The sequence below is a fragment of the Paroedura picta genome, chromosome 3, assembly GCF_049243985.1.
Source record: "Paroedura picta isolate Pp20150507F chromosome 3, Ppicta_v3.0, whole genome shotgun sequence".
Lineage (NCBI taxonomy): Eukaryota > Metazoa > Chordata > Lepidosauria > Squamata > Gekkonidae > Paroedura > Paroedura picta.
The window spans coordinates 44,774,586-44,796,074 of record NC_135371.1 but is presented as its reverse complement, the minus strand read 5'-3'; the positions used below and the strand labels follow the sequence as shown (position 1 = coordinate 44,796,074).

General features: G+C 40.8%; 1 protein-coding gene across 2 annotated transcripts in view; it reads right to left on the bottom strand.

Moving 5' to 3' along the window:
• Positions 1 to 21,489, bottom strand: part of ERC2 (ELKS/RAB6-interacting/CAST family member 2) — an 819,922-nt gene that overhangs the window by 775,736 nt on the left and 22,697 nt on the right. The window contains exon 1 of one of the 2 annotated variants that reach the window (XM_077325499.1): positions 10,572 to 10,874. The exons of the other annotated variant lie outside the window; for it this stretch is intronic. The gene's annotated coding sequence lies outside the window, so the exon portion shown is untranslated. Of the gene's footprint in view, positions 1 to 10,571; positions 10,875 to 21,489 lie in introns of those variants that run through there. 2 annotated transcript variants of the gene reach the window in all.

The following is a 21,489-nucleotide window of genomic DNA, read 5'->3' as shown; positions in this document are numbered from 1 at the left end:
AAACTGCCAGTTCTAATGATATGATTGGCACTCGGGTACCTCCCATCTCACTTATCACAGTATTTGAAACTACAAGCAGCCTGACCTATTTTCAGAGAAACTTCCATCTTTTCTAGGCCTCACTCTGAACCATTGTTTGAATTAAACAAGAAACTACTTAAAGGGTACAGTTTCTTGACAATATTATTTAGCATCCAGATTTAATTACTTTGCATTTACAGTAACCAGTGCTATTCTTGAATATTACTTTTATCTTTAATAATCATCTTATTCATAACATCTGATTCATACTGCTGATCATATGCTCAACATTCTAAACCTCAAGAATGAGCCCCACCCATTCCTGGAGGCTTAGAACCTTCAACACATTGAGGGAGGGGGAGGCTGGCAGTCAAAGGAACTCAGGGCCCTTCACCATACAGTTGTTTGTGACATGAGGGAGGCATTCACTCCCCCTTCCAAGCTTATACTTTGCTTGGAAGCTGGGTGGATATTTAAAGGGCTCGCTGATGTTAGCTTTCCCTGCACTTGAGTAGGCCCCTTTTGGCTTTTTCCTCACTTTCAAAGAACAGCCCCTTTAGAAGCATGTGCAATAGCTTGGTGCAGAGGGAGAGCCTCTTGGTTAATGCCCTCTACTTTTCAAGTGCTCCTGATTCCTCAGGTATAGAGGGCTTCTTGAGGTGACAGGGATAGTCTGCCCCAGCACACAGACCGCATGGTGGCTTCTCTTCGTAAGTCTTCCCTTTACTCTCTTCCCCATACTCCCACCTGGCTGCCTGTACTCCCCCTTCCCCAAGAATTGATTCCTCCCCCTGTCTTCTCCTTGCCTCTCATTTTAAAAGAGTCAATTATTCTAGCTCCTGTAAGATGACTCCTTCACCGTCTCCATCTGTCTGCAAACCCCAGTGCCCCCCCCCTTCCCTCGCGTGTGTCCTAGCAGAACAACTTTGGAGCCCACTGGCAGCTTCAAGACCAGCAAACATTTATTCTAGGTATGAGCTTTCTGTGTGTGCACACATGCATGTGTGTCCAAGCAGATCAAATTTGGAGTCCATGATGCCTTTAAGACCAGCAAACTTTTATTCTAGATCTGAAGCCTCTCTGTACCCTAGAGCAGGGGTAGTCAACCTGTGGTCCTCCAGATGCTGGCATTTGCTGGCAGGGGCTCATGGGAATTGTAGTCCATGAACATCTGGAGGTCCACAGGTTGACTACCCCTGCCCTAGAGGAAAAGTGCAGGGGCCAGGGAGCTAGCCGGTGCCTCTCCAAATGTGGAGAGACATTGCCCAGCTCCTTAACCGCCCCTTCTGTAGAAGGTGCAGATAGAAGCCTCTCTGTGCCCACTCCCTTTAAATCCTTCTCCTCAAGCCCCAACCTAGCACCCGGTGCATTACTGACTGCATAGGGTTTTACTTCTAGTTTAGAATAAATGCAGCACAAAACTACAATATTAAAACCTCAGTAAATTACATAGAATATTTTGTTATTTTTTTAACTACCATTCCAATAGTAGAGTTTGTGGAGTTAACAGAAGTGAACATACAGTGTGAAGGAATAGGACAAACCTCCAGAACAATTTTTTTCTTTAAAAGTCTTGTGACAGGTAACATAGTGGATTATTTAATATTACAAAAATACAAAGCATAAAAAGCAAAATGTATATTTAATTTTATATATCAATTTAAAGCAAAATCCATTTTTAGCTGACAGGGATATTTTGCATGCAGATGTATACATATTTGTAGTATGACTTACATCCATAACATCTGAAGCTGCTTCCTCATCACAATTTAGAAAATGAATGGATTTCTGGATTTGGATTGGAGCCCTTCAAGAAACACTGGCTGTGTGAAGCACTGCTGACAATTCAGTAAATTCCCTCTGACTCAGTACTCAATCCACTCTCTAAAGTGCTGTCAGTGGACACTTTTACATGCCAGCCACTTTAACTTTCAGAGCATATATTACCATGCTGGCAGCTTAAGGTTACTTCCAACACAATACAGGAAATAAAAAGGTTTCAAACAGCCATGCTCGTCTAAAGAAAATTTTAAACAAATAGAATCCATGCAATTTTGGTATTTAAATAAAATTATAATAATATTTGATAGTTATTTCTGCAGAAATTGTCTTCAAGCCAGATGCTAAAAGGAGTGGGGAAGAGATGTTTCAGGCCCACAGCTATACTCATTAGAGCTGGACAGAACTTGTAGAGGATCGTGCCACATTCACTGTTACAAAAGTATTAGTTCCATTGTAATTCTTGACAGTGTCAAAGAAAGAAAGGGACTGTAAAACTCAAAATTCAAGGTAAATTTGGCAATAGAAACACCAGTATGAATGTCCTATCAGCGCCCATACAGAAGTTCCAGCATGGATAGTATATTTTTTTCAGATTTTGTAAACACTGTTTACATAATAAATTCACATAGAACTTGGTACAAACCCAGAAGCATCAATAACACAACTTTTTGTTCCTACAGTGTTTATTTTTTAATCCTTGCAGATTCCCCACTCTTAATGTACTATAGTAATTATATGAAGCAGAAGAGAGGAAAGGGAAAAGGGCCAAGTGAGACCCAGCACAGTGTAATGGTTAAGAGCAGGGGTAGTCAAACTGCAGCCCTCCAGATGCTCATGGACTACAATTCTCATGAGCCCCTGCATCATTCGCTGACAGGGGCTCATGGGAATTGTAGTACATGGACATCTGGAGGACTGCAGTTTGACTACCCCTGATTAAGAGCAACAGCCTCTAATCTGGAGCTCTGGGTTTAATTCCCCATTCCTCCACATGCAGCCAGCTCAGTGATCTTGGGCCAGTCAGTTTTCTCAGAGCTAACCTACCTCACAGGGTGTCTTGTTGTGAGGAGAGGAAGGGAAGGTGATTATAAGCTGCTTTGAGACTCCTTTGGATAGTAAAAAGCAGGATACAAAAAAAGCTAGTTCTTCTTGATTGTCCAGCCTATCATAAAATCCAGTCTGCTTTTTTTCTGAAGGATCTTTTTTATAAGAGGAGAGCAAATAACTTAACCTCATTCAAACAAAAATTGAAAACAATTAAAATGTTAAAAATTGTAATAATGTTTCATGTACACTTACTTAGAAGACAATAGGTGAGTGGAACTTGCTTCCACTGAAGCATGCATAGGATCCTGCCACACACTAAGAGCTATACACAAACGCACACACTCTTGCATTCCCATCTTCTGCTTTTAAGTGTCATCCAGGAAAAGAATTATCATTCTCCCTGCCATATGCAAACTGTAGATAGGCTAACAAGTAGAATAGTTTTGCTCACTGCTGCATTTTTATAACTCCAAAAGGCAAAACTATTTTTAAATGGTACCCAAATATGAAACCTTAATATTTCAACAGTCTAGTAAACATATTGAGATGATATAAACGTCAGCAACTGTTATGTACTAGGGGGGAAATCTCTAAAATACAGAGGTAGTAGGGGCCATATAGCAATTATTATTGATTTCATTTCATACACACATGTGTTTCCCCCATCTGTGGATAGTTAAATCCATGGATTGGGGCCACTCTTGAAATTTGCAGAAAAAATCTGAATATTATTTTTTAAAAAAAGGAAAGTGGGCTTTAAATCCCCTCAAAAGTAAAAGTGCTTACCTCCGGCAGACAATACAGATGGCACTAGGGAGCTGCACAGCCTAGGCCTCCATACTGGGCCTGGAAGCGGCTGCTCTGGGAATGCCGCCCCCATTGATGCAACCCAGGAGCTGTGCTGGGCATGCTACTATCGGTGTGCAATTTGGGAGTCATTCCAGACTCACTAGTAGCAGCGGTGCAGGCCCAGGATTCATGCTGGGCACAGGCCTAGTGAGAAAGTGGGAGGGAAGGACACCCTCCTCATAAGTAGTGCGGGCATGAACATTTATGCGTATATATAATCCTGCAATATTCCATCCAATCTTTGAAATGTAATTGGAGCAGCACTCCCATCGGCTCAGCTGTATAACTGCTCATTCTTTCAGGAGTAGGACAGCTCCTGTCTGTCACATGGAATCTTCATGGGATGTTATTTACCCTGGGATACTATTTATCTCCATCACAGGAAAAGTTTCAGTTGTCCATTTCCACAAATTAAGACTATATTAAAGGAGCATTTCATTTTTCACCAAGCCTATTAGCAACCCTAGATCTAGTAGAACTATAACAGTGAGTTTTCCAGATTTTCTAATAAACCAAAATAGCCTGAAACACATTCTTTAACACACAAGGTGCAATCCTCACTATACAGACTTTTTATTTCAAGCCTCAAAGCAACATAAATTTCAAAGACATCAAGGTATGCAAGGGGTAAAAGAAGACAAGGTTAGGAAAACACAGTGTTAGCATACACAAAGCAAGACTGAAGGAAACTGGAGGAAATACACAGAATAGTATATATCTTAAATAGTTTCCATGCCCACGTTAGCTAGCCTGATCTCATCTCATTACACTGCAGAAGCTGAGCAGGCTTGGTCCCAGTCTGCATTGGATGGGAGACCACCAAGGAATTAACAGGTTCATGACACAGACATGGGCAATTGCAAACCATTTCTGAACATCTCCTGCCCTGAAAACCCTATAGGGTCGCCATAAGTCCGATATGACTTAGAATCATAGAGTTGGAGGGGATCTCCAGGGTCATCTAGTCCAACCCCCTGCCCATCCACTCACAATCTGCATAAATTCATAAAATCAGCATTTCTGTCAGATTACTATCTAGCCTCTGCTTTAAAACTTCCAAAGAAGGGGAAACCACCTCCCAAGGATGCCTGTTCCATGGAGGAACCAGTCTGTCAGGAACTTCTTCCAGATGTTTAGCCGAAAATTCTTTTGAATTAATTTTAACCCACTGGTTCTGGTCTGACACTCTGGGGCAACAGAAAACAACTTTGCTTCATCTTCTCTATGACAGCTCAAGACTTTTATAGATGCATTTTATATAGAAGTATTAAGGCATTGTCATGTTCACTGTCATATTTTAATTGATATAAGCATTTTAAGATGCACCTTTAAATGAGCAGCATGACCAAGTGCATAAATTCAATGAAAAAAATAGACGTATACCTAAACTACTTTTCTTTAGGAGGAATATATTATTTCTTCTCAGTATAGTATTTCTGAGCATTAAACACACTAGTCATACCCTTCTCACTCTCTCCACTGACATTTACTTTAACTTACAAGAATATAATATCAATTTACATGTTACAGCTATCACATGGAGGTCATTTTAATACATAAATGTGCAGTGGCTCACCATGTACTACACACCCTTTTCTCTAAGCTACTGGTTTGCAGTGGCATAGGGGAAATTGCCCAAGTGCTATGATGAATGGACACAGACAGTTCACCACATGGTGAAAACTGCCATGTGGGACACTGAAACGTCATCTACAATTATCTGTTACATTTAAACCAGCTCATAAAACATATTGTATCTTCTGATCTGCCCTCACTTATTTGCAACGTATAGCAACATCCATTTTATTCACTATCCCAGCTGAAATTATCATTCAAGTCTGTAATCTGCCTTTTCTGGACAAGATGATTGAGAGGAGAGTTATGGAACAACTCTAGGTCTTCTTGAATGACACTTATTCTTTTCAACCTGTTTTTCAGTGAGGCTATGAGACAGAGACAATACTGGTAGCTTTAACTGATGGTGTCCAATTTGAATGTCAGCAAGGGTCATGCCTATTAGTTGCTCTTACTGAATTTATCAAAAATATTTGATAGCATGAACCATGCTATCTTGTTGAGATGCCTGGGGACAGAAGTAGGTATCAGGGAGAGCCAACGTGATATAGTGCTTAGAAGTGCGGACTTCTAATCTGGCAGGCTGGGTCTGATTCACCGCTCCCCAACATGCAGCCAGTTGGGTGACCTTGGGCTTGTCACAGCCCTGATAGTGCTGTTCTGACCGAACAATAATATCAGGGCTCTCTCAGCCTCACCTACCTTACGTGTCTATTGTAGAGAAAGGAAAGGGAAGATGATTGTAAGCTGCTTTGATACTCCTGGTATAGAAAAGTGGCATATAAAAACTAAATCTTCTTCTTACCGATCAATGACCATGTTCAAGTCAAGGTATTGGCTATCACATACAAAGACCTTCAACTTGCATATCTGAAGGACTCTTTTACTGTACTGCAATGTGATAACATTGCTCATCTGATCAAAGTCTGCTGAAGATGCCACCATGCAAATAGGTGAGACCAATGGATGCCCATAGGCGTGCATTCCCTGTTGTGGCTACCACCTTTCGGAATTGCCTCCCTGAAAAGTTCAGGAGGGGGAGTAAGCTTTTATACCCCACTTTTCTTTATCTCATAGAGTCACTAATTGGTTTACAATCTCCTTCTCTTCCTCTCCCCAAAACAGGCACCTGGTGAGGCACGTGGGGCTGAGAAAACTGTGACTGGTCATGCAGTAGGCCTCATGTAGAACAGTGGGGAATCAAACCTGGTTCTCCAAAGTAGAGTCCATCACTCTTAATCACTACATAACTGATAGGATGGAATTTTTAAAAAGGACTAAAGCTGTTGTATAATATAATACTTCAAGAGGGTGCTTATATGGAACAAGATTATAGTATGTTTCACTGTATATTTCACTGTTTACTATAAACTGTCTTGCTCTTACTGCATTGTTTATATCTTGTTTAAATAATACTTTTTTCAATGCATCCAATTTCTGTAATCCTGGTCCTATTGCATTGTTTATGTCATATAATTTGCTATGATGCCCGGTATGAAAAGTAGGCCATGAATAAAGTAAATAAACTAAATAAATTTTTGCAGCTGTGCAGCTTTGTTCAGTACCATCATCATAGTTGAAAAATAATCAACAAAATCTGACATTCTGAGACAAGAGAGTTCAATGTCTACACCATCAAGTTAAATGACAAATAAAACTGATTATTAGTAAGGAAGTACCAATTCCCCCCTTAATAGATCCTATCTATTGGTCAGAGTGAAACAAATTATTCAACAAATGACAGTCTCATGTGATATTTAATTAAAATCCTTTGGCCATCCACATCACGGTTATACCGATGAAACAAAGAAAGAAAGTGCAAGGCAGCAGAATAGTTTTAACACTTGGGGGGGGGGGAGATGGATAAAAACCAGAAAGGGAAAAGAATACAAAATAGAACTTGTGGATAAATTAGAAACAATCAAATCCTTCAGAGATTTGACAGTATGGAAAGTAGAAAAGCAAATGTCATTCACTTATGTGTTCTACATTGCAACATATGTTTCATTTGTGGAAAGTGAAAATGGCTCACAGGTTCTAAAGTGCAAACCTATTCAAGAAACCGTTCCAGGGCCGTCAAGAAACCCCAGGGTTTCTTGGTTGGGAAAGCCTGTACTATGGGAAGACAAAAGAACTCTGAAAATTGATACTAAAAATTAATAAGGTAGGCCTCAAAGATATAATTGGGAGAAAATTAGTTGTGACTTACCAGAGACAGATACAAAAAAACAGAGCTTGGTAAATAGCAGCAAATGTTTTAATACCAGTAAATGCTAAATACATCATTACATTAGAGACAGCATCCTCTATCATGTATTTAGAAGTAATGACACCCGAAAGATATCAAAAAAAATTTGACCATCCCAAAGCACAATACACCATGCTTTCCTCAAACAGAACATTCCACAAGGTGGCTAAGCATTTGTTAAAAATCACAAGTTCTAAGATAACATCTTGTGGAATGTTCAAGGCTTTTTAGAATTCCTTGCAATCAGACTTTTTCAGCTGAAATATTTATGTTTTACAATCTTTCATATTTCAAATTTAAAAACTCAGTAACTTTTTAATGTCTAGTTTTGTGAGTTTCACAGATATAGGCAGCTCTCTCTTTTTGGACATTTCGGTCTTTTAACACATGCCATATATACATGCTGTACAGATACCTGGCTCCAACATCCTGCTCACATAATAATTACCACTTCTGCAAATATTCAGCTTGGAAATGTACTATCTCATTCTCTTGATTGGAAAAAAACCTAGAATAGGATGCTGAACAGGTGTGATCATACAAAGACTAGGATTCTTCATGTCCATCAATATTTGAGAAATAGTTATTAAAGGGAAGACATAAGATGAAGACTGAATTCAAGAAGAAACATAAAATAATCAAATGGCAGTAGAGGGGCAGATAAGACTGCTATGGTGGTTTCAGATAAACCATCTAAAATTGAGTATGATTCAGGACAGAGAGTGTATGTTAGGAATACAACAGAGGACACTGAGGCAGAAGTTAAATGATTCTAAACAGGAGATGAGCTAAAAGGGATTAGAAAAAGCAGGAGAGATGAGTGTCCTGTTTTAAAAGTAAGAACTAGATTTTTAATTTTAATATCTATGATACGAAGTCAGTCCAGAATGGTAAACCCAGTAAAGCAAAAAAAAAAAAAAAACAGGTTGTGTTTAATTATGCCCTCTATATTGGTTGCAGAAAGAGAAACAATAGATGGGGAATGTAACAAGAAGGGCCCTACAGACTTATAGATGAAAGACTACCAGAGCACATTGAAGGTTTATAGGAGTAAAGGATATAGATATGGCATTATTGACAAAGAAGCAACAACAGTAGTAAAAAACCTTGCACAACTCTGCACACACTATATCTTTAGTCCAACAAATTAAAACATGCTATTTACCTCAACGTAGCTGCAAATACCTATATATAGTACAACATAGATGGTAATTAGCCTTAGGGGAAGATGCACACAAGCTTCTTTAGTGGTGAAATTTTGATATAGGGGTGTTAAAAAGTAGCACAATATCTTTGCCAGATTCCAGAAGATCCAAACACAACCAGCAATATGCTATTTTAAAAGAACCTTAGATTCTTAGGTGCTATACAAAAACCATTTCAAAAAAGGTATGGAACCCTGCCCACAGGCTTACAAAGTCATCCAACGTGCTTCTGGCTCTCATACTTTTAAGATTGGAACAACGAAGTCCAAAATTATTCAAGTCAGCTTCTGACATTGCTTATATCTAAAACCAGACATGTCAAAAGCAAATATTTGGGAGGAAAGGGGGAGATGCAACTTCTGTTCCAAAGGAAAGCAAATAAAAAAACATGATCAGACTCAGTCGTTACATGCCTTTTTAAAAAGTTATCTGTTCATGTGGAAATGAACAAATATATCACAAATAATATTTATGCAAGACACAAGAAGGAAGAGTAGAGTAAGGCTGGTCTATGCCATGTTCTATATAGAACATTTAAGATACTGGGATGGGGGGGGGGGATGCTCCTGTGGCTTTCAACAGGAAGTACAGGTTAGCCAAAAGTGAGCAGGTTACCTAAGGACTCTCCATGCAGCTTCTTTGAAAGGAAAGCCTAGAAGTGCAGGCAGCAGCTCCATTTCTGAAAACAGCTCAGCTAAAGAAATCAAATTTTGCTTCTCTGAGCCATTGCCACTCTCCCAGGGACATGATGAGCCTTTTTGTACCCAAGAAACAGAGAAGGACAGAAAAGCTGCTTTTTTACATGAGGCTTCCCTCCCCTCCCAGGGGACTCTGGCAAAAACCTGGAAAGGGTATGTGAAAGAATACCAATGGGAAGGGGGAAATCCCCTCTGGTTTTAGTGCTGCTTTATTTCACTGCAGATGGGGGAAAGGGAGGGGATGAGATAGCAAACAAATAGTTAAGTGAAACCACTGATTTAAAAAGCCAACCAGGAAACTAACCCTGACAAGAGGATTTGCCCTCCTCCTGGCTGCACTGATTGGCCGAGTTTATTGTAAGGAGTCCATTCCTGTAAATGCAAGTGGTCTATTGGTTTGTCCATCAAAACAGAAATGTCAATTCGCAGCTAAGGGAGTAGATTCCCCACCATCCATTCCAGGCTTAGCAGGTAGCCGCCTAGAAATCAATCATACACTAATAAAAACAGGTATCTCCCCTCCCCCTCCCTAGCCACATTATTTTTACATCTTTGTATATATATACTTACAAAACAGATGTATGCACTAAAATATATATATTCTTGGAGAACTATATTCTGCACCATAATCTTATGCCTCCTAAAATAATCTGTAAATCACAGAGCATCTTAGATGTGCAACCTCTTTGTGCATTTGCTTATGATATAAACGTTAATATAACATCTTTGCACCTTAGTAGAAACACTCCTGATGTAAAGGTAGTAGGAGAAAGCCTCTTTACGTTTATTGAAAATCCAAAGCTTTACATGTGTCAACTATCATATAGGCATTCTTATGAAATAATTTTTAAAGCCCACAGAAATCCAGCAATCTCGCGTGGCTGTTTTCCATTCCAAGAAACCTCTGGTCGATGGTTTTGTATAGAAGAGGCACTCATTGCTCGCATAGGCACAGTTATTGCAATGAATTTAAGAAAAGGAACGCTCCCTCCACAGACAGGCTTCCCTTCCCTGCATATTCCCCACCCCCCTCGTCCCCTTCTCGGTCCCTAAACGGTTCTATGGCCACAGCAGCATCGTTTTTTCCCCCGTGGCTCCGAACTGGTGACATGCAGAATGGCCATATTCGTGCTTTAAGCTCCTCACCTTTCAAATCATTGCCTCTGTCTCGCGTCCCTCCTCACATGGATTTTACAACATCACGTCTCGCGGCCAGCCCATTGCGGGTGAAGAAAGAGGAGGAGGAGCGGGCGAACAGGTCCGAGGCGAAAGAAGACGGGAGGACCTGCTGCAGTCAGGAGAGGCGCCCGTCTTCCGAGCCCTCCTTTTTCCGCCCCTCGACTGAAGCTCCTTTCAGTCAGCCGCGAGCCTAAACACTCGCCGCCTCGCCAATCCCTGACTCAACATTCCCAGCATTCCCGAGGAAGCGCCTCTCTTCACTGGGGCGGAGCGGCCCGCCGCAAGAGGCAGCCGCGAGCTTCCTCGCTAAGAACAGGCCGGCTGCAAGGCAAAGCTCAAAGCGGCGCCGTGAAGCTTTCCCACCCGGCTGCCTCCCTGGCGGCACCTTCGCGCCCCCACCGCGAATGCGGCGGGGAGAGAGTTCTGCTGGTGAGAACACTGAAAAGTACACCCAGGTGTGTAGGCAAAACCCCCCTTTCCCCTCATCTTGCCGTCAGGGTACGCAGTGGCATTTTACAATGCATAAAAGGTTGTCATACGGTGTATGAAGGACGGAGAGGGGAGTCTAGAAAAGAGTCCTGCCTAGGGTTGCTAACACTGGACATTTGGGAGTAGGATTTGGAGGAGGGGAGGGGCTTCGGCAGGCTGTGATGCCATGGAGTCCACCCTCCGAAGTAGCCATTTTCTCTGGGTGAACTGAGCTCTGTAGTCTGAAGATTGCCATTCTGTAGAAACTCCTGCCCCTGCATGGAGGATGGCAAGCCTACTAACAGCACTCCCAAAACTCAGAAGGGAGTGTGTCCCTGGCCAGCCCCGGAGCAAAGAGGTGTCTGGGTAAAACATCTGGTGAGCCTGGGCGGAGTCTTCCTGCCAATAAGGTGGCCTTCACCGTTGCCATAGTGAGGCAAGATGGGGTTGCCCCATCCCATCCCTCACCAAGAAAGAGGAGGACAGGCAGAACAGTCCCATCCTGTCCTGTGCTGGGAGAGGTGAATCCAGGTGGAGTGGCCATGTCCCATCTCTCACTGAGCAAGGGAAAGCCAGGAAGGGCTCCCATGTGCTTCAGTATATTGGAAGGGTGGTAGCCTCTGGAATCAGGTGGCCCCTGTGCACGGAAGGTGGGGGGCAGGTTCTCAGCCTTAATGGCCAGTCAGTTGGGTTCATTGTCATATTTCTAGATTCATGACTTGGTGCTAGAAACAACTGCAGTAATCAGACCAATTTTACTTATTAACCAATAAATATGTGTGAAAAGAAAACATCTTTATTCAGCAGCTGCAGAGAAAATCACCAAACAGAAGGCCCCTAAATCCAAAATGCAACCTGTATTTATGCATTTACATGTTCATAATGTTATTTCCCTAAACCCTTCCCAACTTTCTCAAGAAACACACCCCAGTATCAATTTCATAATATTCTTTGTCCTGACAAAACCAATTAAAACATATTTATTACCTAACTCAGGAATGTTTCACTGCCTTGCCACTGAGACACTACTCATGATAAGGACTTCTTGACAGTTCAAACTAAACAATTAATGCAGACAGCACTTGTCTAGTTATTCACTGTTGAACATACAGGAAATTTTATTACTATTATCCTTATCCATCCATGGTTCCTCTATATATTTGTGAAACAACCTGGGAGATGGAACATGTCCGGCTGTCCAAGTTGGAATAGGGCCAATCAGGATGCAGCCAGATTGGCCCTGCCCCTGCAGCTCCCGCCCTCTGTCCCTGGACTCTAGCCTCTTTGCTCTCAGACACACTTCAGTGCCTGGAGCCAGCAGCAGGTAAGGGGAGAGCTCCCTGGGCAAAGGGTCGTGGTGGAGGGCCTGCTAACAAGGGCTCTTGCCCTGCTAAGCAGTGTCTGCTAATGAGGGCCTCTTGGCCTGCTAGGCTGGGCCTGCTGACAAGGGCCTTCCAACCTGCTAAGCAGGGCTTGCTAACGAGGGCCTCCTGGCTGCTTGCTAACAAGCTCTGTCCCGGGCCTGCTAACAAGCTGGCTGGCCCCCACCCACCCCACTTGATCTGGCTGTGAGCTGCAGCCCAAAGCCGCCTTAAGCTGCCTGCCTGGGGGCCAGGGGAGAAGACCCTTTCAAAGCCTGTTCTTAGTAACGGGCTTTGAAGCTAGTATTAATTATAAAAATCTGGCTTGCCATCTCCAGCCCTAGAGATTAGCATATTTTAATATATTTCTTATTGATTTTTACTTTAAGCCATTCCTACAAATCCACTCCTGGATATGCAAAATTGACTCATGGTAGTTTGCCACCACAAGAGCTATAGGGATTCTTCAAACCAAGCTCTAGGGGCAGCGTCCCTTCAACCATGGAAGAAGAACAGAAGAGAGGGGAGGGCCTGTGCTTCCTCCCAGACAGACTCCAATCTGGGTTGAAGAGGTGCTGCCTCATGTGAGCCAAGCTGGGCAGCAGCTTGGTGAATAGTGCAAGCCATGCCCTTTGCATCCTCCCAAACTTCTGCCCTCTGCTTATTTGGTGACCAAAGCAGTAAAATGGCCCCAGTTCCTCTACCCATGCCTCTCATGCTAGGCAGCAGTGGCAAGAGCATAGAGGTATATTCCTCCTCCCGTTACTCATACCAGGTGAAAGGCAGTCTGCAGATGCAGTATCCAGAGGCTGGGAAAAGACAACAGACACAGGCCATTGTTGTAAATGATAGGGCTATCTTTCTACTAGTCATGTTGACCAAAGGGAACCTCCATATCCAATCTCTGAATCCCAGTGTGCCCTGTTTTTAGCCTTCCAGAGAAACTGGTTAGCCACTGTGTGAGACAGGATGCTGTACTAGTTAAACCACTGGTCTGATCTAGCAGGGCTCTTTCACACACCCTGTAATGCACTTCCAATGCACTCTGCAGCTGGATTTCATTATGTGAAGTGGCAAAATCCACTTGCAAATGGTTGCTGAAGTGGATTGAAACTACATTATTTAGCATGCGTGAAAACACCACTTTTTATCTCTTCCCATACTACGTTCCTCTGCTCGTTTGTCACCTGTGGAAATCACTGGGTTGCATAGGTAGTGAACCAGCTCTGGGTCTGTATCTGACAGCTGCATACATCTATCTACGCAATCTAAATTTAGAGTCCTGTCTTAAAGAGGGTTTTTTAAAACTCTGAAGAACTAACCATATTTTATACCACAGTGAATGTATCTTGTTTCGATCACTTTAGAAAGTCTCCTTTTAATCAGATATCTTTAATGCTCCTATGTAAAACTATGTATAAATTACTGGTTTGGATACAGCAAGGGAAGATCAGGAAAGGACAATCAATGCAAGCAACAGCACAAGGCTATAACAACTGCAACAAGAGCAGCACATATATCAACATAACAAACATTAAAACATTTATACATTAAACCAGTAATTAAAACAAAGTATTTATAAAATTAATAAAAACAGATAAAAACCAATAATACATTCAAAATGTACACATGGAACAATGGAATATATAACAGACAGCTCACATGATTGTATTTAATTTTTAAAAATTGTATCAAAAGAAATAACTTGCCGTCTCTTTCACATGTGGAAATTATCTGTGTCATCCTAAACACAAGGGTATAATTCTGCTTATGATTGATCTGGATAGTAGAAATATAATTGTTTTCTCTTAGCTCAAGTAGACAGGAACAATTTTAGCAGTGTTACTTGCATAAGGGTTGTCCTTCACTTGTGTCCAATACATTTGTACTAATCATGCTTCCTTCTGTGCAGTAGCAACAGTGCCCAAGTAGTAATAACATGAGCAGCAAGGCAAATTCTGTGTGCAGGTATGCTGTGATTTAGACATGCTGTCATATTTACTTAAATAACTTTAATGCTGAGCATCTACACTCAGTTGGTTATTTCATGGAGCAAAGAAACTAGGCATCTGTGATCCAAAGTGATCTTCCCTGCCAGTTGTAAGTTTACTGCAAGTGCAAAAAAAGAGCAAATTCTTCTTAAAAGGGAAAAAAGTAATTATGTCATGCAGCATAATTGATTTCTCCTTGTAATGTGCTCTCAATCCACACGAGAATTTCAGTCAAAATATGAAAGCAACAAGCTTGATCTCCAGAGAACTGTTAAGTCTGAAAGAATTTTTGATGGTTTTACCTCCAACAGATATTTCCACTGTAAAGGATAGTTTACACTTCCCAGCTGCAGGGTTCAGCAGCACAGATGTAGGCATGACAATGTTTATATAATATTTTAGCCTTATTTATACAGTCTCTCTTCCTTTAAGGGAGAAGGTTTGTTTTTTGAAGCACTGCAAAAATTTGTGTAGAAAAATAATATTATGAAAAGTGCATTGACCTTGGTCAACTATGCTAGAAATTTTAAAGCCAAATTAATTTCAGTTAAAAATTTTCCCAACCAATCCTCTACCTACTTACTGTTTTGTGTTATGTGTATATCAGCTCTTTCACTTTATCTCCAGCCCTGATCCACTTTTAGGAACAGAGGAAAATGAAATGATAGTGGGAAAAGTTTCACACCTAATAAATCTGAAAATAGCATGTACTCCTACGACTAGATTGTATAGCTGATCATTTGTAATCTGTGACATAGTTTATGTTACTCATAGCATTCTTGTATATTTTCTACTGAGATTTTAATGCATTGTTTTTAATAGACCTTTACCGCTATACAATAAAATGTGTATTTAATAGATAGCTATAATAATAATGTTTAGACTTGTCAATCTTTTTGGTTCTAAGCATTGCTCAATGATCTAAACTGAAACAACCCCTCCCTTCATAGAATGATAACCTTATGACACTCCATAAAACTAATGTGAGGTATTAAATATGCACAAGGTGTGTGGAGTCTAAACCTTAACAATCTACCTCACAAGACAATGCAGATCAAAGCTTTGGGTGTTTGAAACAGGCTCTTGGAATTGTTCAACTTTGGACACTAATGCAGATCTTTTTGGTGGGATATTTTTCTACCCTAGGATACATTCATTGTAATTTTGCAAATAAAATGTGTATAGATGTTTGCTCATCACTGTCATAGAGTGTTAGTATTTGTAAGACATGGTCGCAACACAGTCACTTGTAAACCAACTTTGATAAAGCTATGCTTAGCATTAAATGGACTTCGAGGAATGGTGGAGGATCATTGTCCATGGGGTCACGATGGGTTGGACACGACTTCGCACCTTACAACAACAACAACAAATGCTTAGCATTATTATTGGAAATCTTGTTCAAAATGTTGCCTTTTGTTGTTTAGAACTGACAACTCTGTGATAGAAAAATCTACTGCTGTTTCCACTTTAGTTTATTATTCTTATTTCAGATACAGATACTTGGTCAAGAACTTGGCTTATTCATATTGAGTTAAAGGTAAATGATTTTGTTGATTGCCTTCAGTTTCACCCAAGCTTTTCTCATCTCTCCTTACCTGTGCCAATTACCTATCAGAAACAGCTGGTCCCTTTCTGTTAAAATGGAGACTATTAGAGCTGCATAGCGGGAGGGTTTTTTTCCTCTGAAGAAAAAATCAAATGTAAATAGCACTCAGTCATTGCTCAGCTGAAAGTAGCAACCACAGGTAGAAGAAGAAGAGTTGGTTCTTATATGCTGCTTTTCTCTACCAGGAGTCTCAAAGAGGCTTACAATTGGTGTGTGCTTCATGTCAAAAAAAGAGGGAGAAGGATGAATTTAAGTGTCATTCTTAATTTTCTGGCTCTGCCACTGTTATCTAGACCTCCGTAATGGCAAAGCTGCCTTCAGCTTCCCACTTTCCATTGCAGTAACTTAAAAAGGGAGATCAAACAGGGGCTCATGCTTCACCCTTTGTCGAAATTATATATTGAATGCTTTGGAAAAGTGACGCACACGTTATATAAAGTTATGATTCACCAACGTTTTCAGTTTACTTTTTCACAAAGAGAGCACAGTTTGAACAGGAACTGTCCAGGGTAAGATGTGATGATGACTGGAAGAGCACAAAGCATCTCTTCCAAAGAGGGGGGAAATCAATGCCTTTTTAAAAAATCCTGAAAGAATAGAACCAAAGAAGTGATTGCAATGAAAAACCAATGTAATATTCTTCTGTTCCCTATGACTCTTCTTCAGAGTAATAAATATGAAAGAAATGAAAAGGCAGGCATTTTAAATAGCATTGCTAAAATAACATTCCATTTTTATCTGCATCCAAAGTGGGAACCTTTGCTCATTTGCTTAGTCATCTAGAGATGTATACAAACACTCCTTTACAGTTTACTTCCCATCTTGTCCACATTCTGTTCGGGTAGCTCAATGTTGGTTAACTCTAAGCTGCCGTGGCATAGAAAGGGGAGTCTGCCCTCAGTGGCATTTTCAGCTTTTATTTTCATTCAGTTCTACTAATTTGCAATTCTATTAGTTTATTCTATTAATTTGCAATTAATAACAACTCAGATAGAACAGAATTCTTAATGTTTACTGCCAAAGGGCAAGATTGACTTGTGCTGTGTCAGTCCTCACACTATTGAATCCAACATTAACATATTGATTTTAACGTGATAATTACAGAATAAGGGGAGTGAAAACCATAAATATCACCTAAGTTTTTTTTTTTAAAAAACGCAAACTCTTCTTAGGTTGATATGTGGATGTCCAAAGGTCTGAGTTTTTTAATCTGTGCAATTGCCCTATTGCAGCTGTACAGTAAAGTCCAGCAAGCACCTTCCATTTAAATCCTCATGGTTCTGGTTTTGGGCAAGTGTTAGTTCACTACATGTAATGGAATAGAAATGAAGGCAGGCAAAGGGAGCAATCTCAGTGCAGAACTTAAAAAAAAAAACCTGACAAGCAGCAGAGAAACCCTGCTTTCCATGTTGCAGAGCACTAAGGGTTTCTCCGCTGTGTTATCAGCCACTGAAAAATGGGAAAGATTCACATGAACTCGTAATATCAGGGAACATGTTAAGTGTACAGAATGCACAATATACCCCATAGACTGCAAGCTCTATTGTTCCATATAGTAACTGAAAACAGTACTAGTTAGTGGAAAACATCTTAATTCAAACTCTCAGAACTTAGGAGCCACTAAACTGCAAGCACATGATCAGGGGTTATATAACAAGCCAAGCACCAAGAATTATACCACAATAAGCAATAGGTTGAAAGTCAGAACTACTGTAGAGTCCTCTCTACCACTGAATGACCTCACCTTGTCCTCCAGTTGCTCTTTTCATCATGCAGGCAAAGAGAGGCAGAAGGAATGGCCAGGCTCTATAAAGCTGACATTTCAAAAGGCAAATCAAATATAAAATAGCAATTTGTGACCAAGGAGGAAAGGCTCCACAGTTCACTTGAGGGTCCCACCCCATGAGCAGATGATCACTGTTCCAAGCGGGTATTAAGCAGGACAGCTTCAAAAATGGATTGATGACAGTTGTCTGTCCCTGCCTGGAGAGCAAGGTTCGTCAGAGTTGCATATGTGAAACAGCTTATGAAGCTGTTATGGATATACTCCTTCCTTTGATCTTTTTCAGTCTAGTACGGTATCTCAAATGTATAAATCATTGCTGTTCTTTTAAACTTAAAGATAAACAACAGGGCAAGTTCAGCAAAAGAGGTCTCTGTGTAGAGACCGACTTCTGAATATGACTTCCTTGATGTTTGTACTGTATGCTGCCAATGAGATTCAGTTATGTCACACCATTGTAATATGCACGAGGATTCCATTTAATTGGCTAGCTAGATGTCCATCCTCACTTTGTGATACACAAGTTTCTTTAGTGTCTGCATCCAGACTCGGGGTGCTATACAGCATACATTTCTTCAACAGTGATAAAATTTTCATGATGAATGTATAAATCTATAAAACTGTAGTTATAAATAATAAACTGTATCCCCAATGCTTCATCGAATTCTGGGTGGCTTGGGTATTTGGGGGTACCCATACAGTTTATCTGTGCATCCTGGCCTCAGGTGGAATAGCACCATTTTGCAGGCCCTGTGGTACTTTTATAGTTCCATCAGGGTCTGCATCTCTGCATATTTCACCAGGGTATTTCTTCATGGCTAGGGGCCACCAGCATATTAGCATTTGCAGATCTTAAGAGTTCCACTGGGGGTATATTGGGAGAGGTGGCCCCTTAGATGCTCGGGTTAGAACCAACCAGAATTCAGCTAGCAGCCATTGCATCTGCTGGAAGACCAAATAGCTGGCCATGGAACCTACCAGGGGAAAGAATATTGTAATTTGTACTTTATAGCCTTTTAACATAAATCCTGTTCTTTTTTCTTTTCTTTTTTTCACGTTCCTTGTGTATTTTACTGGCTTTTGCATAATAAAATGGGATTATTTTTAACTTCATGTTTAGTTTTGCTCCTGCTTTAAAGAGCCTGTTCCACCATGCATGAGATTGGAAATACATACTTTATAATGAAAATAACTACATTGTAATGCTCTTTGTAATACCGTGTTCCAGAACAGATTCTTTGCTGAATATTCCCCTAATACATATAACAAACCAGCATTCTGTGTATGTTTCTTATTTCTACCAAGGAAGCCTCAAGGAAATCCAATATATTTCAAGGAGCATATTGACTTGAAATGTTTTTATGTGGAGGTCAAACAATTTATCAATAAAATTGCTGTATGTATTTTAATAGGACTGATGTGGTAATAATATTGACTACCAATAGGGATGTTGGTCCTGGGCTCTGAAATTCTGCTTCCAGATCAGATGGGCTTCATATTCTAGGCAAATATAATTTAATACTGGGGAGATGCTGTCAGCCCGCTGACCAAAATGCTCAGGGTGATTTTGAGACAGAAAATGAAATCAGGCGGACACCCCAAAAGACAGGAAGTTCTAATAATGGGCAACTTTACCCGATATTGACTGGATAAATGTGTGTTCTGGTCATACCAAAAAGGTAAGTTTTCTAGGTAAATGACTGTTGCCCTAGAACAGCTGGCCATGGGGGGGGGGGTGCTGCCCAAGATATAGTGCAATATGTGAATGTGGTTCAACTGACTGGAAATAGTCACTGCAATGGCATCACAGTTAATTTGTATGTGTGTGAGAAAGTACCAGGGAACTCAAGCATGGTCATATTTGACTTCACAAAATGAAACTTCTCTAAAATGAGAAATCTGGTAAAAAGAAAGTTGAAAGGAATAGTCAGAATGATAAAATCTCCTGAAAATGTTTGAGTTACTCAAACCCACAGTACTTGAGGCTCAAAATGTGTACCAGAGGTCAGGAAAAGTTGCATAAAGTCCAAGAGCATGGCTGACATTAGGTTAGGGAAGTTATTAAAGTGAAAAGGATTTCTTCAGAAACTGGAAGTCTTGCCCAATTGAGGTAAACATAAACTTGCACAAAGGAAATGCAAGCAAACAATCAGAGATGCAAAAACAGATTTTGAGGAACATATCACTAAAAGCATTAATTTCAAGGCCCACAATCAATAATTCATTAAATACATCAGGAGCAAGAAGACTGCAAGGGAGGCAGGTGGACCACTGGCTGACAATGGAATTCAAGGAGTACTAGAGGTGGAAAAGACAACTGTTGAGAACTAAAATGAATACTCAGCTGTCTTCACTGCTGAAGATATAATAAAGCAGATACACATTCCTGAACAGATGTTTTCAGGAGAGAAAGATGTAGAGCCTGGGCAAATAGTGGTGCCAAGGGACAAAGTTCTGGAATATACAGACAAATTTCAAATTAACAGACCACCAGGACCAGATGGTAACCATCCTAGAGTTCTTAAACAATTCAAATGTGAAATTGCTGATCTTCTAACAAAGATTTGTTACATGTCTGTAAGATCAGCCTCTGTGCTGAAGGACTGGAGAGTGGCCAGTTCAGCACGCATTTTTTAAAACGTATCCTGGGGAACCTGAGAAATTACAGGCCCGTTAGCTTAATATCTGTTTGGGGTAAATTGACTGAAAGTATCATTAAAGCTTAAATTGTCAAGCCCTGCTGAATAAAAACAATGTGGCTTCTAGATCTGTCTCACTACCTTTTAGTGTTCTCTGAAGGTGGGTTTTAAAGTGACATGCTTTTCTTTTAAAGCTGCTAACAACTATTCAAGAAACCTGATTTATTTTAGTGAAGCTGAGTGAAGTTTGAAAAATTAAGTGCCCTGGTCCCCTCCATGCAGCCTCTGAGTAAATCACACCTGGGAATGCATGTAATTTACACATTTTGTACATTATAAACTATGTATTTACTTTTGCACTCTGGTGCTGGAGAAGACTCTTGCGAGTCCCTTGGACTGCAAGGCGAACAATCCAGTCAGTCCTAGAGGAGATCAGCCCTGACTGATCCTTAGAAGGCCAGATCCTGAAGATGAAACTCAAATACTTTGGCTACCTCATGAGAAGGAAGGACTCCCTGGAGAAGAGCCTAATGCTGGGAGCGATCGAGAGCAAAAGAAGAAGGGGACGACAGAGAATGAGGTGGCTGGATGGAGTCACTGAAGCAGTCGGTGCAACCTTAAATGGACTTCGAGGAATGGTAGAGGAAGGCCTGGAGGATCATTGTCCATGGGGTTGTGATGGGTCGGACATGACTTCGCACCTAACAACAACAAACTATGTATTTAGTTTTGATTTTATACCTCAGCCTTCCCCAGAGGCTCAGGGACTGCCACCATGGATGTAAGCCTCATTTAAGAGTGTATTTGGACATGGTCCTTGGTGAGACTAGTTTTGAATACGCTTCAAGCTACACCCCACCAAAAGATGACTAGAACTTCTAAGTGCATTTTGGTGTGACTTTGCATGCATCTTCTGGATAGTTCTATGGCAAATTTAACACCCTCAGTTATAAGCTCCCACAGTTCTGCACACTGCAGTTTGGTGTTGTACAAACAGATAAAGAACAGTGAAGGGTTAATTCTCCTGAGAACCT